The sequence below is a fragment of the Dromiciops gliroides genome, chromosome 2 (assembly GCF_019393635.1).
Source record: "Dromiciops gliroides isolate mDroGli1 chromosome 2, mDroGli1.pri, whole genome shotgun sequence".
Classification (NCBI taxonomy): domain Eukaryota; kingdom Metazoa; phylum Chordata; class Mammalia; order Microbiotheria; family Microbiotheriidae; genus Dromiciops; species Dromiciops gliroides.
This window is the reverse complement of record NC_057862.1, coordinates 455,013,836-455,028,133: the sequence shown is the minus strand read 5'-3', so window position 1 is coordinate 455,028,133 and position 14,298 is coordinate 455,013,836.

The following is a 14,298-nucleotide window of genomic DNA, read 5'->3' as shown; positions in this document are numbered from 1 at the left end:
AACTTTATTGGCAAATCTACAAGAAGTCATATCACTACAAGTTCACCGTGGATGGCTCAGAGCCCAGGGAGTGCGGAGGATTTACAACAGCATTTCCCACTCCAACCCTTAAAAACTTATTCCTTTTTCTCCCTGGACTCTATGACTCCTAATATGCCAAGTTATTTCTCATATTTCATATTTAAACATTTCCTTTGGTTTCTGTTTTTCTGTACTTTACAAGAACAACATTGATTTTTTTGAACCTAAATGTAAGAGTTTACATTTATTCCAATTGTTATGGGGAAATAGGGTAGTTACCTGAATTTCCTTTCCAGTTTCATCATTTGCTGGCTTTGGGGCAGCCAGCATCAGATACTTAATAGCTTAAGAAATTGATCATTTAACCTGTTTGCCTCAGTTTCCTCAACTATAAAATGGAGATTGTTATGGGGGAAATTGAAAGGGGTTGAGGTAGGGGTTCTTAGGAATTCCTCTTTAAAGAATTATACCTTCTTGCACACAAATCCAATTAGAATAAAATAATAATTTATTTAGGTGTTAGGGAAAGGAAACCAAGAGAGAAGTCCTTGGACTTCTCATGGGGAGAAGGCATGGCACAAAGGTGTGGCTGTCTGAGAGACCTTTCTCCTCCAGCAAGAGACAGGCAGATACTTTTATAGAGGACTGATGATCATCCCAAGAATTAAGCGACTGCGCTTATTAGATTCCATCTAATGCTTCATCTGGTCAGTATTTTTTTTTTAATCCCAATGGTCACCCAACATATTAGTTAGGCTTTCTAGTCTGAGGTCATCTGCTCATTTGAAGAGGATGCTATATATGAGTTCATCCAACTCACTGATAAAAATCTTGAATGCACAGGGCCAAGGAAAGATCATTGGGACATGTCTCTGGAAAATTGTCACCAAGTCAACATTGCTCCATCAATGACTTCTCTGTGGCTGTGGCCATTTAATAAGTTCCAGATACAGCTTGCTATAGTTTAAGCCATATTTCTTTATATTTCTACATGAGGAGAGCAGGACCAAAAAAATGACTTTGCCTATGAGAAGCTTTGAGCTTCCACTATAAACATACTTTGAGTTATCACACACAAAAAATCTTTTGGGAATCATAGAGAAGAGAATTCTCTGGCATGAATACATGTACATTTGTAAAAAGGAATATTGCTCCTCCCTATTGTTGTGCCTTAGGCACTTTGCCTATACCCACCTTGTTTTGGCTTTGTCTCCAACAATACTTCCCATCTTTAGATTCACTTTTGTTTTTTCATGGACTATAAATTTATAAGTGTAAGAATATCTTGTTCTCAGTCAATCAGATGCCATTGTTGTAACAGTACCCTGGGGCAGCCATTTCCCTCACCTTCCTGCACTTCAGGTTCTATTCTCCATTTTAGAAAGAAAAACTGAGTGAAGGGTTGGGGGGACCCACCCAAAGGAAGCAAAAGTCAAAGGAATTTGGCTCCCACCCAAAGTCACTATGCCACATGATTATGATAATGATCATAGACATTCTAATATTATGTTATCCAGAGAAGACTTGAAGGGCATTATAGCTACTTTCAAGTGTTTGAAGGGCAAACGTGGAAGAGGGGTTAGACCCAAACTAGAAAAAAAAATGTAGGATCAGCAAAGGGGAAAAATTAGTCTTGATGTCAGGAAAAACATTTACTAATAAAGCTGTTAAGAAATGGAATGGGGGCAGCTAGGTGGCACAGTGGATAGAGCACCGGCCCTGGAGTCAGGAGTACCTGAGTTCAAATCCGGCCTCAAACACTTAACACTTACTACCTGTGTGACCCTGGGCAAGTCACTTAACCCCAATTGCCTCACTAAAAAAAAAAAAAGAAATGGAATGTACTGGGGCAGCTAGGTGGCACAGTAATAGAGCACTGGCCCTGGATTCAGGAGGACCTGAGTTCAAATCCAGCCTCAGACACTCGTCACTAACTAACTGTGTGACCCTGGGCAAGTCACTTAACTCCAATTGCCTCACCAAAAAAAAAAAAAAAGAAAAAAAGAAATGGAATGTACATCCTTAGGAAGTAGTTGTTTCCCTGTCACCGAAGATCTTTAGGCAGAGGATGGATGGTCATTTATTAGGACCACCTAATAGCTTGGTGGTACAAAGGACAGAGAGAGAGTGATCATCTTGGAGACATGAGGTCAGATTTGGCCTTAGACAATTACTAGTTGTGTAATCTTGGGCAAGTCATTTAACCTCTGTTTGCCTCAGTTTTCTCATCAGTAAAATAAGGAAGATAATCCATATCCCTTGCTTGTGTGGTTGTTGCGAGGATCCAATGAGATAATATTTGTAAAGCACTTAGCATGTTGCCTGGCACATTGTAGGTACTATATAAAAGCTAGCTATTATTATTATAATGAAATGAGGATTTATATCTGTATCTACAGATATAGAAATAGATCTCTCTACATATTTTTATATATCTGTAAACAGTTTCTTCCCTCAGTGAGCTGTGATGGTGATGGTGGCAGTAATGACAATGACAGTGATGATGATGATGGTGATAAGGAAAAGAGGATTTCTGGTCATCATCCAAATGGAAAATCCGGGCACTATAATCTATTCCATTTTTGAAATTCTGCAGATCTTGTGCTTTGATTATGTGAAATAAAATAATTTTGTTAAATTCAAATCTCTGCTCTGTCCTTGGATGGCCTCTCTAGGAGCCCATAGTGTGCCAGGTTCAGTTGGATTGGGACAGGGCATGGCAGATGCCACCCTGAATAAGACTGGAGTGAGCCAGAGTTTGGGGAAAGCCAATTGAGGCAAACAAATGTTCAGCTCTGGAGTACTCCCTGAAGTGTTCCCTGTTCTAGTCAGAATTTCTTGAACATCACTCTGGTGACTGGTTTTCCTTTTCTGATCAGCCAAGGCCCTCTGTAGATGCTTCAGTAACCACCTAGCCTGTATATCCACTTTTATTTGCTTTCCTTAAAGCTTGGGCCCAGCCGCCCTTGTCATAAGGTGTGGTGCATCAACTTCATGTTGGCCTTTTCTCTGGCTGAGTAGGACAGCTTTTTTTTTTTTTTAAAGAGTTTATGATCTAGAATTAGGACAGAAGTGAAACTGCTTCTCAAGGGATAACTCCTGAAACTTAGACTGTGCCTGCCCCACCCCAGCCAAAACTGATGTACTCTTGCTCAGTTTCTAGTGAATTCTAATCATTACAGGCTCTTTGACTCCCTTAATAATGACATATTACCTATTAAATGTCACAGCCCCTACTGGGAAAACTTCAAGACAGATCTGAGATATGTTTGTCTTCCCTGTTAGAACTGGGAATAACTGCTTCATCCTGAGAACTTGTAGAATTATACAGTCATGCTGGATACTTTCTTGACTGCTTCTTAGAAAGAAAAAAAAATGCACATTATCCAAATGTGTCACTAGTTAGTTACGAGACCTTGGGCAAGTCACTTCTCTGCAGGTCTCAGTTTGTTTTATCTATTAATGAGTTAGTTGGATTAGATCTTTTTTTGACCTTTTTGGGCTCTAATTCTAATATTCTATGGTCTCTTCCAACGTTCTCGGTTCTCTTCTTTCATGTGCTAAGATCACTTCCAGTTGTCATGGTCTATACTCTAAGGTTCCTGCTTGCTGTATTCTGCTTTCTACAGTTCCTCCCAGTTCTAATAGTCAAACTTTCTTTCAGCTCTAACATTCTACTCAAGTTGTAACATTCTGTATTCTAAAGTTCCTTCCAACATTCCATAACTACAACTCTTTGCTGAAAACATGCATGCAGAAGAGGACTTTCATGTTCTCTGTTCCCTCAAATCCTGGCTTAATTTGGCTCAGCAACCAGACAATCCTACAAACCCTTAAGCAAAGTGCTTAATAAAGACCAGATACACATTGAAATTTCTCTTTGAGGCCAAAGAAAGCTTCATTATTTCTAATTCTGGTCCTCAGTATAATACAGTATTCACTTTCAGAAGACAATGATTCCATTCATTCTTTCCACAGATGAGCTTACTAGGCTTTTCATCACCTGATAAGCCTTGAGCATGGCATGTTTCACACTGAAAGCTGTATCCTTAGCCATTGGCATGTGAACTGAGGTAAAGGCAGATGGAGCTGCAATGCCATTGTAAAAGGAAAAGGAAGCTCAACAATTATATGATTATGATATGTGTCTGATTATGGCGACTTGAACATTATCTCAGATGAGTGTTTGGTGGCTAAAATGGATGAGATTTTCCCTGAAAGAAAACACTTCAGTGTTTAGTTACAAGGAAAAGAAGAATTACTTGGTCATTCAAAATGTATATATGGACAATGTATGAACTTTGCTTGGAGTCACAGACTCACAGATATAGCAAACATAACTTATTTGAACTTAGGCTATATTGAGAGATATTCTCTCCCCTCCCCCCAACATAGTCAGTTAATCTATAAAAATATATTAAGTGTTTATTATGTGTGAAACACATAGAGACAGCTGGATGACATAGTGGATCTCTATGCCTGGAGTCAGGAAGACCTGACTTCAAATTCCACCTCAGACACTCACTAGCTGGATGACCCAGGTCCAGTCACTTGCTTGCCTCAGTTTCCTCATCATAAAATGAGCTGGAGAAAGAAATGGCAAACCATTTCTGCAAGAAAACTTGAAATGGGGTAATGAAGAGTCAGATACAACTGAAATGACTGAAAAATAAATGTGTAAGAAACAAGAGTTGATAATATTGTTTTTCTCTACCCTATTAAGGTAGTACTTAGGAGTATTGTATTCATTTCTGGGAAATCATTGACAAGTATTGTAGAAATTTATTTTGATTTGGGGACCCTACCTTTGGGCTGAGATTAGAAAGCCTTAGGCCCTCAGGGTCTCTTCTGTGTGGGAGGTACTGGTGCCCCTCCCCTCCTCTGCTTCAGCTGAATCAAAAAGCCCAGTGGGCTGTACAAGACACCAGGTTAGACAGCCTGGGGGGAAAAAGCCCCCAGCTCCCTCTGACCTGAGCGGAGCTACCCAAGAGATCCTGGATAGCCTGTGCTGAGGCATGAGCTGCTCGAGCACCCCCCCTCCCCCTCCACCAGCTGCAGCGCTGGCTAGTGGATTAGCTTGGTGTGTGGGTGCAAGAAGTCCTGAGATTTGAGTGGAGAGAAGAAAAGGTGTATATGTAGACCTGGGAGTTAGACATCAAGGGGGGCAGACAAGGACGGAGTTGTTCAGAAGGAGGAGATTAGGCAGCTGATGAGATTAGAAAGGTTGGAGTGTGGCAGATGAGAGAAGGGGCTACAAGGACGCAGGAGAAGACAAGAAGGACTAAGAGCAGAGAAAAAAGAGACCGAAGGGCAGACTGATGTATGGCTTCAGCTTGAGGTCAGACAGACAGACAGACAGACAGAAAGTCGGTGAGAGAGAAACAAAGGGGTTCAGCGGTGGCAGTAAGGAGAAGAAAGTTAGAAGCAGGGGGATTTACAAAGTGAAAGATCCTCGGAGTTAGAATAAAGTACCTGAATACCCTGAATTGAGAGGCAGCTAAGGCCCTTATTGTATTAAAAAAGTTTGAGGCACAGCAAGTGGGAAAGAGACTCTGTGGAAAGAGTCGCACTGTAATTCAGTCAGGTTGTACATTTTATTTCCCTGTATTCTTAATTTTAAATAGTATCTCATAAATAAACTCTGCTTTGATTATTAAGGTAGGAGGCTTCTTAATATTTTGCTTATCAATTTGGGAGTGGAGCAGTGTGGTGGAACTTTATATAAACGGCCAACATTAAATTAACAGCAGTCAGATAGCCAAATAGTCAACAGTCCCAGAATTAGTACCCCAATCAAATTAGTCCCCCCAAATTAGCCTTAGTTAACAAAATATTTCTACATTTGAATGGCGACCATGAACAGGACTTACAGCCCAATTATAATTTTTCTAAACCTATAATTTTTCATATAATCATAATTTTTCATAAATTAAATTACATACAAAATTTTCCAGATTAGATATACTTGTTAATAATGAATTTTTTTGTACCATAGTATATAGAAGGATGAAGAGGATGATGAGGGACCTCAAGATGAAGCCATACAATGGTTGATTCTGTGAAGTGGAGAAGGGAAGATTTTATGAGGGCATGCCAGCTATCTTTAAGAATTTGAAGGGAATAATAAAGACATACATGTGGGATTAAATATATTTAGAAGAAGGATTACATTTGCTCTCCTTTGCTGAACAATACAGAACTAGGAGTGGTGGGAGAAAGCTACAGAGAGACAAATTTAGGCTTGATGTAAGGGGAAAACTTGAAACAACAACAACAACAACAACAACAATTTGAGCTATCTAAAAGTAGAATGGACTAACTTGGGAGAGAGCAGGCCCAATTTTGGTGGGTGTTCTAAAACAGATTCCTATATGGTTGTATTTTGGACATTCTTGACCCCTGCAATTCTCTTTCAACTCTGGGATTCTGGAAGGGACCTCTCCATTATTTCAGACATCAGAAAGTGAGATCCAGATCTAGTGAACTAGAATTAGAACTAAAGTGAGTTGCTTGTTCTATAACTAGCTAGTGAAAGAGTTAGGCCTGATAGTTCTCCCAAGATTTCTGATCCAGGCTTATCTTCACTAAACTAGGCATCTCTGCTAATTTTTGGACATATGTAGCTTCTTTTGCCAATCAGAACTGTCGTTTGATTCATTCATTCAACAAATATATTGAGTAACCTATTTTGTAGGGCATTGGGCAACAATGATACAAGGCAATTAATTACATTTTGATACTTCAGTGGTTTGGCAATCTTGTTGATAGGAGTATTTCCTGTGAAACAAAGATTAATATTATCAGGTAATAATGTTATAAAAATAAGTAAATCTTCCAGGATTCTAAATAGATATTTTGAAACAAAATGCCTCCTTCACTCTACTTGTCAAAATTCTCCTCAAAAAAATGCAAACACAACTTTCAGAACTAGCTTAATGGTGCAACCTCCTCTATGAAGCCTTTCCCTAATCTCTTTGGCTCCAAGTAGTCCATCTCGAGGCACTCTGACCTTTCTCTTATTTTTTTTCCCCCCTGGGGTAATGGGGGCTAAGTGACTTGCCCAGGGTCACACAGCTAGTAAGTGTCAAATGTCTGAGGCTGGATTTGTACTCAGGTCCTCCTGAATCCAGGCCCGGTGTTCTATCCACTGCACCACCTAGTTGCCCCTGACCTTTCCCTTATATACTTAATCATATTCCAATGACTGCTGCAGTTGCTTATAATGTGTCTCATCATTTTTAGTAGACTAAGATTTCTGAGGGCAAGAACTGCATTTCTTCCCCTCTTCCCCAGACACATTTGTATCCCTAGTGTCTTGTACGTAGTGGGAGTTTAATAAATTTTTGTTGAATTGACTTGACTTGAACTAAGGTAGACTAAAATGAATTAGGTTCATAGGTTCTAGTACTGGAAGGGACATTAGAGGTCATCCCTCCCAGGAGTTCTTAACCTAGAGTGTGAATATTTAAAAGATATTTTAATAAATGTATTTTAAGATAATTGGCTTATTTTGTATCCCCATAGATTTTATTTCTTGTTATTTAGAAATATTATTTCAAAACAGCATCCATAGATTTAACCATACAACCCAAGGGGTCTAGGACAGAAAAAAAGGATTTCAAACTTCTGATTTAGTCCAATGTTCTTATTATATGGATGAGAAAACTGAGTCTCAGAGAAGGGAAGTATCTTACCCAAGGCACCCATAAAGTAAGTCATAGTAAATTAGTAAATCAAACCATTGAATCTAGGTCTGGTAACTCCAAATTCAGGGATCTTTCCATTACATTACAATATTTTCCCCTATTGAATCGAATTAAAAGTCCAATACAAGCAATGCTGGTGCATATTTCTCCCCTTGGAGTTCACTTATACATTTGTGACCACAAGAATTAAGGGTCTAGCAAAGAGCTATTGTAGTCCTATGGAAATACTTTGTCGTTGAATGTGGAGTAACACACTGTCTTCTCACAGCTATAAATGAGTCATTTCAACCTAAATACAGAATGTTTGTTGATATATACCCATATAAGAATATACACAAATCTCCTGATCTTTTATTTTTCTAAATAATTAAGCTGAGGTGATTCTATCTTCTACTTCCATACCTTGTAGAAATTCTAAATCTTTGTTGCTTTTTGTGTTTAAAGATGTCCACAGATCTTAAGGTCCCCAAATAAACATCTAAGTAGCAAATATGTTGAATGGCTTAGGGGCAGTGGTTATAAGTAATGTGGGTTTTTAAGATATATGAGAGATTGATTTTCATGCTTTTCTTCTTTACTAAACACAGAACATCAAGAAATCCTTATATAGGAAGTCCAGGCACAAACAGTTTCATGGGATATATTTTTAGGGTGGTGGGTGGTAAATTCCCATTCAGCCACGTGTTAAAACAAGTCCAGACCCTGAATGACAAAGAATACTGTATGCAGTAGAAATCTGGCTAGACTGCAGCAGCTAACTCAACTTCTATCAAAATATTCCCTTAAGCCTTTAATGATTACCAGTTGTCAGGGTCTAGGATTTGAGTTTAAGGCAGGGAGACAGCCCGATGTAGTGGAAAGAACATTGACAAAGAGTCAGAAGAGCTAGGTTTAAGTTGTGGCCTAGTCACTTAATGGCTATGTGACCTTGGACAAGTAATTTTCCTCTTTGGGTCTCAATTTCCCAATCTGTAAATGGAGATCATAATATCAGCATTCCCCATTATACAGGGGGCTGTGCTAAGGAAAGGGCCTTGTAAACCTTAATGCCCAGTAGAAATATGAGTTATTATCATATCTGGTTTTTTTTTAATTTAAAAAAAGGGTATACATGTCAAGTTCTTATAAACTCTTTCCAGGCCAATGAAAGAATTAGAATGACAAGAACAAAAAAAAAGTTTCTAAATTGTTCAGTAAACAAAGTTTAGAATTTTGTGTATAAGGTTGGAAGCTTAGTCTATTTCAGGCAGAAAATCTGGTAGAAATTGACCCCAGGGATGAGAAATGAGAGAAGAGGAAATGGTCAGCTGATTGCTATGTTCTTTCTTATACAGATGTGTGAGTTCTCTCTGTCTTTCTTTCCCACCCACCGTGTTTCTCTCTCAGACACAGAATTAATATTGATGATGTTTCTGAGACCATGTCAGCATTTCCATCTTTTTCACTGGAATATGATTCCTGGAGTTATTCCCATCTTGGAGAGGCAAAGAGCAGGTTGTATATTATTAAGTACCAGCTGTGTGGAAGTCTAATTTAATCAAGCAGTGTTAATTATGAAACAAAACAAGATTTGCCAAGAGGGTCAGTTAATGGAGATGGGAGAGGAGAAAAGAGCCTCCAAGGATTTTAAACAGAAGAACAACTTGCTTAAATTTCATAAAGGAAATTTTTCTCTCTGCCCCCATGTGAGTTTTTACTGGGGCTCCCAAACCAGTCTGTTGGACATCATCACTATCCTCATTACAGGACTTCCCAATAACTTGCATTCTAAAGAGTCATTTATAGAATCTTCATAGATTTCTCTTTTTTTTTCTTTCTTTCTTTCTTTCTTTCTTTCTTTCTTTCTTTCTTTCTTTCTTTCTTTCTTTCTTTCTTTCTTTCTTTCTTTCTTTCTTTCTTTCTTTCTTTCTTCCTTCCTTCCTTCCTTCCTTCCTTCCTTCCTTCCTTCCTTCCTTTCTTCCTTCCTTCCTTCTTTCCTTCCTTCCTTCCTTCCTTCCTTCCTTCCTTCCTTCCTTCCTTCCTTCCTTCCTTCCTTCCTTCCTTCCTTCCTTCCTCCCTTCCTCCCTTCCTCCCTTCCTCCCTTCCTTCCTCCCTTCCTCCCTTCCTCCCTTCCTCCCTCCCTTCCTCCCTTCCTCTCTTCCTCTCTCTTTCTTTCTTTCTTTCTTTCTTTCTTTCTTTCTTTCTTTCTTTCTTTCTTTCTTTCTTTCTTTCTTTCTTTCTTTCTTTCTTTCTTTCTTTCTTCTTCCTTCCTTCCTTCCTTCCTTCCTTCCTTCCTTCCTTCCTTCCTTCCTTCCTTCCTTTCTCTCTTCCTCTCTCTCTTCCTCTCTCTCTTTCTCTCTCTCTCTCTCTCTCTCTCTCTCTCTCTCTCTCTCTCTCTCTCTCTCTTTCTTTCTTTCTTTCTGCAGGGTAATGGGGATTAAGTGACTTGCCCAGGGTCACACAGCTAGTAAGTTTCAAGTGTCTGAGGTCAGATTCGAACTCAGGTCTTCCTGAATCCAAGGCCAGTGCTTTATACACTGTGCCACCTAGCTGCCCCCCATAGATTTCTATACTGATGTTAAAATATTTTTATTCGCCAGTGAAAAAAAATAATACATCCAAACATAAAGGTTCTGTATAAAGAATAACCACCCTCCCTATTTATATGGGTATTATAAGTACCCATTTTTGCATATATGTATATATGTATGATATACTCTATGTATGCAGTACATACATGGGTCTTGGGAATGCTGATTTTTCAATGTTTGTAATTGAGATGGGGATATGTAAACAATGGTGAGAGAGACAAGTTGGGGTCTCTCTGGCCCTGGGAAAGGAAATGATTAAGATCAGAAAGAACTGAGCATTTATATCAAGGTAGTGGGAAAGAACCAGATGAAATTTAGAGCAAATCAAGAATTGGAACTTAGGACCATGGATTTAGAGGTGGACCTTAGAGGTCTGTTTATCTTTCTGTGTTTTTCTCTGTCTCTGTCTCCTTCTTTCTTTTGCAGGTGAGAAAGTGGAGGACCCAAAAGTAACATGTGTGAGGTTACACATAAGTAGTACAAATCAGAGCTGGGAAATGGATGATAGGTCTTCCTCAAATTTCTATACTCTACTTCCTTTCTCCACGTCATATTTATGAAATTTGATATTTTCTGGACATTTAGCTATTCTTTTTTTTGTTTTTGTGAGGCAATTGGGGTTAAGTGACTTGCCCAGGGTCACACAGTTAATGTCAAGTGTCTGAGGACAGATTTGAACTCAGGACCTCCTGAATCCAGGGCTGGTGCTTTATCCACTGTACCCCCTAGCTTCCCCCTGCCTGGACATTTAGGAGGAGAGGAAGGGAGGGTAACTGAGTGGAAAGGCGAGGGGACTTCATGATCCCATAATCTTGTCCTCTGCCACTTCCTGATTGTATGACCCAGTGCAATTCACTCAACTTCTGTGAACTTCAATTTTCTTATCAGCAAAATGGGCATGATGATAATAATTCTTGCCTCATTTACCTTAGGTGGTTGATGTGAGGAAAGTGATGCAGAATGGGAACTAGTATTAGAATAAAGACTAGTTTGAGAGATTCTGGGTGTGGAATCAAGGAAGGTTAGAGAAATCTATTCAGGCTTTCTGGGAGAGTAGTTCTGGCCAGAGCTTCTTTGGGGCCTCTTTTAGCACTTGCTATATACTGTTTTGAATTATAATAGAAATTATAATCCTCTTGAGGGGAGGGATCATATTTTAATCAATCAATTATCTAAATGCCTACTATGCACTAGGCATCGTGCAGGGGTTGGGGATACAAAGACAAAAGAAATAGCCTCTGCCCTAGCTTATGTTCCATTGGGGAAGGAACATGTACAAATATAAATATAAAATATATATGTACACACATACATATATGTGTATGTACACACATACCTATAACTATATGTACACATATATGTGTGCACACGATATACCTATAACTATATATGTATACATATATGTGTGTACACCTTACACATATTATACACATGTATAATATACAACATCAAAACAAGATAATACTTCATAGCACTTAGTATCTTACACTTAATAAATAGAAATATTTTTTAATGAATGAACTAACAAGTGAATGAATGAATGAAACTTTTGTCCTTTTGTCTCCGGAAAGTAGCCTCTGATAGAGAAGAGAAGAATTATATTGAACGACATCTAGGTACATGTGATATGCCAGAGCGTAGTATTCCCAGCTGGTCAAGATCTCAGAGACCATTTGGTCTAACTCCATCATTTTACAAAGGAGGAAACTGAGGCTTCCAAGAAGAGAAGTGACTTGCCCAGTGTTGGAGGAGGGAGAGAAAATACATGCTTGCTAATAAGAATAATTAATAAAATGAAGTTTAAACTATTTTTAAGATTGAAATTATTTCTCTGCTCCAATCCCCCCGTTTTGCAAATGGGGAAATAAAAGTCTAGAGTGTTGAAGTGACTTGGCCAAAAACACACAGCTGGGCTGAGGCTAGAAGACAAGATTGCCATCCCTCATACCATTATCTCATTCACACAGTGCTTCCTCCAGTGATTTGGAACCTATTATAGCAGAGAGGGAAGTTGTAGCCTTTACCTCCTCTTTCAGTGGTTTGGACGGTTTCTCTGGTTTTGATCCACCACTCAGTCTTCTAGGAAAGGACCCCATTTCCATGGGGTTGCTATGACTGTGTCTGCTTCTTTTCAAGGGCCACTGGGGTTTATAGAGGTACTGACAGTCTCATGGGATAAGCAGTTTATAGAATCAGATCTTTGTGCAATTGTCATTGGCCCTTAACTTCAGTTTGAAAAGGGTTTTTTTTCTTTTTTTTTCAGGGCAATGGGGGTTAAGTGACTTGCCCAGGGTCACACAGCTAATAAGTATCTGAGGCTAGGTTTGAACTCAGGTCCTCCTGAATCCAAGTCTGGTGCCTTATCCACTGTGTCACCTAGCTGCCCCCAGTTTGAAAAGGTTTTGATGTTTGTTTATTTGTTATTGTATCAATGGGAGAAATCTCTACTAATATCCTATTCTGATGCTGCCTCATGATGTGGAGATAACTTTCAATTCTATTATTATCATTAACTTAAAAACTAAATAAAAGGAACATTTCCACATAGCTAGTAGAATAGAAAAAGAGGTTTGTACATGAAACTACAGATCTCTATTATGTACAGCTTGCTATTATACATTTGGTATATAAATTCAACCTGTAGTTTTGAAAGCTGTACAGCTTGTCTGTTTTTTTTTTTCTTCTGATTTTCCTTCTGTTCTCTACATTAAAAAAATCCTCATTGACTCTTCCCTATTTTCTCTTTTCTTCTTCTCCTTTCTTCTTTTTGCTACCTTATCACAATTCCTCTTCGACCTCCTGCCTTTCTCCACCTGGGAAAAAAAGCACTCATAACAAATAGACTTAGCCAAGCAAAACAAATTCCCACATTGGCTCCATCCAAAATGCATGTGCCTTTTTCTGCATCTTGAGTTCATCACCTCTCTGTCAAGAGGTAATGATGACCCTCAAATCTTGAAGGCTTTACCAGTGGATCATAGGCTCTGGCAGGTCCTACTAAATGGCAAGGCCTGAGTACAGGCCCAGTTATTGATTATGTGTTAGTAGTCTGAGGATGGAACTAGATCAGTTTGGAGAGGCTCATAGGGCCGTTTCCAGGTAATTAATTTTCTTTCCTTTTTTGGCCAGAAGAACTTAAAACATCTCATCTAATGGTGTGTTGGTGGAAAGAGTACCTTAGACTGATAAAATCATGGATGTTTTGTAGAATGGTAGGCATAATTTTTCAAAAAATGAAATTTCAATCTAAACAAAAATTTTCATATTTGTTTAGAAAAAATGCAGGTAATTTACTTTTTAAAAAAATAAATGAGTGAGCATAAAGAAGCCTGAAGGTACTAATTTTAAAACATCTTATCCAGCTGGAGCAGACATATTCTTCTATTGCTGGAAAACGTCAGTCTGTGTGTTCTGACAGATAAATCATCCTGCTGCTGTCTCTGCCATCCATTAACAGTGAATACCAAGCAAATCTTTTCAACAGGGGACCCAGCTGACAAACTGTATTAAGAAGGAATCAAAGGAAAAGAAAAATGAGGCCCTTTCACTTCCCTGAATATATATATATATATATGAATGAGAATCTGGGTATAAAAATATGATGTGGAGAATCTGGTAAAGACCAGGTAGCTGGTAAGGGGACTAGAAAAATATACCTTTATTAAAGCTACTTTATAGTATTTTTTTCTCCTCCTCCTCCTCTTTCTCTTTCTTCTCATTTTTTTTCTTCTTTTTCTTCCTTCTTCTTGCTCTCTTCTTATTTTTAAACATGCATACAATGAATTTATTCATACTATCATAGCATTATAGAGGGTCAGAGGTAGAAAAGACCTCAGGGATCATCTAGTCCAAGGGGCTTTTACTCTGTGGTCCATGAACTTTTTTTTTTTTAATATTTTGTTAACCATTTTTCAATACAATTGTTTCCCTTTGTAATCCTAAGTATTTTATTTTATGAATTAAAAAACCCCCAACAGGGCAGCTAGGTGGCGCAGTGGATA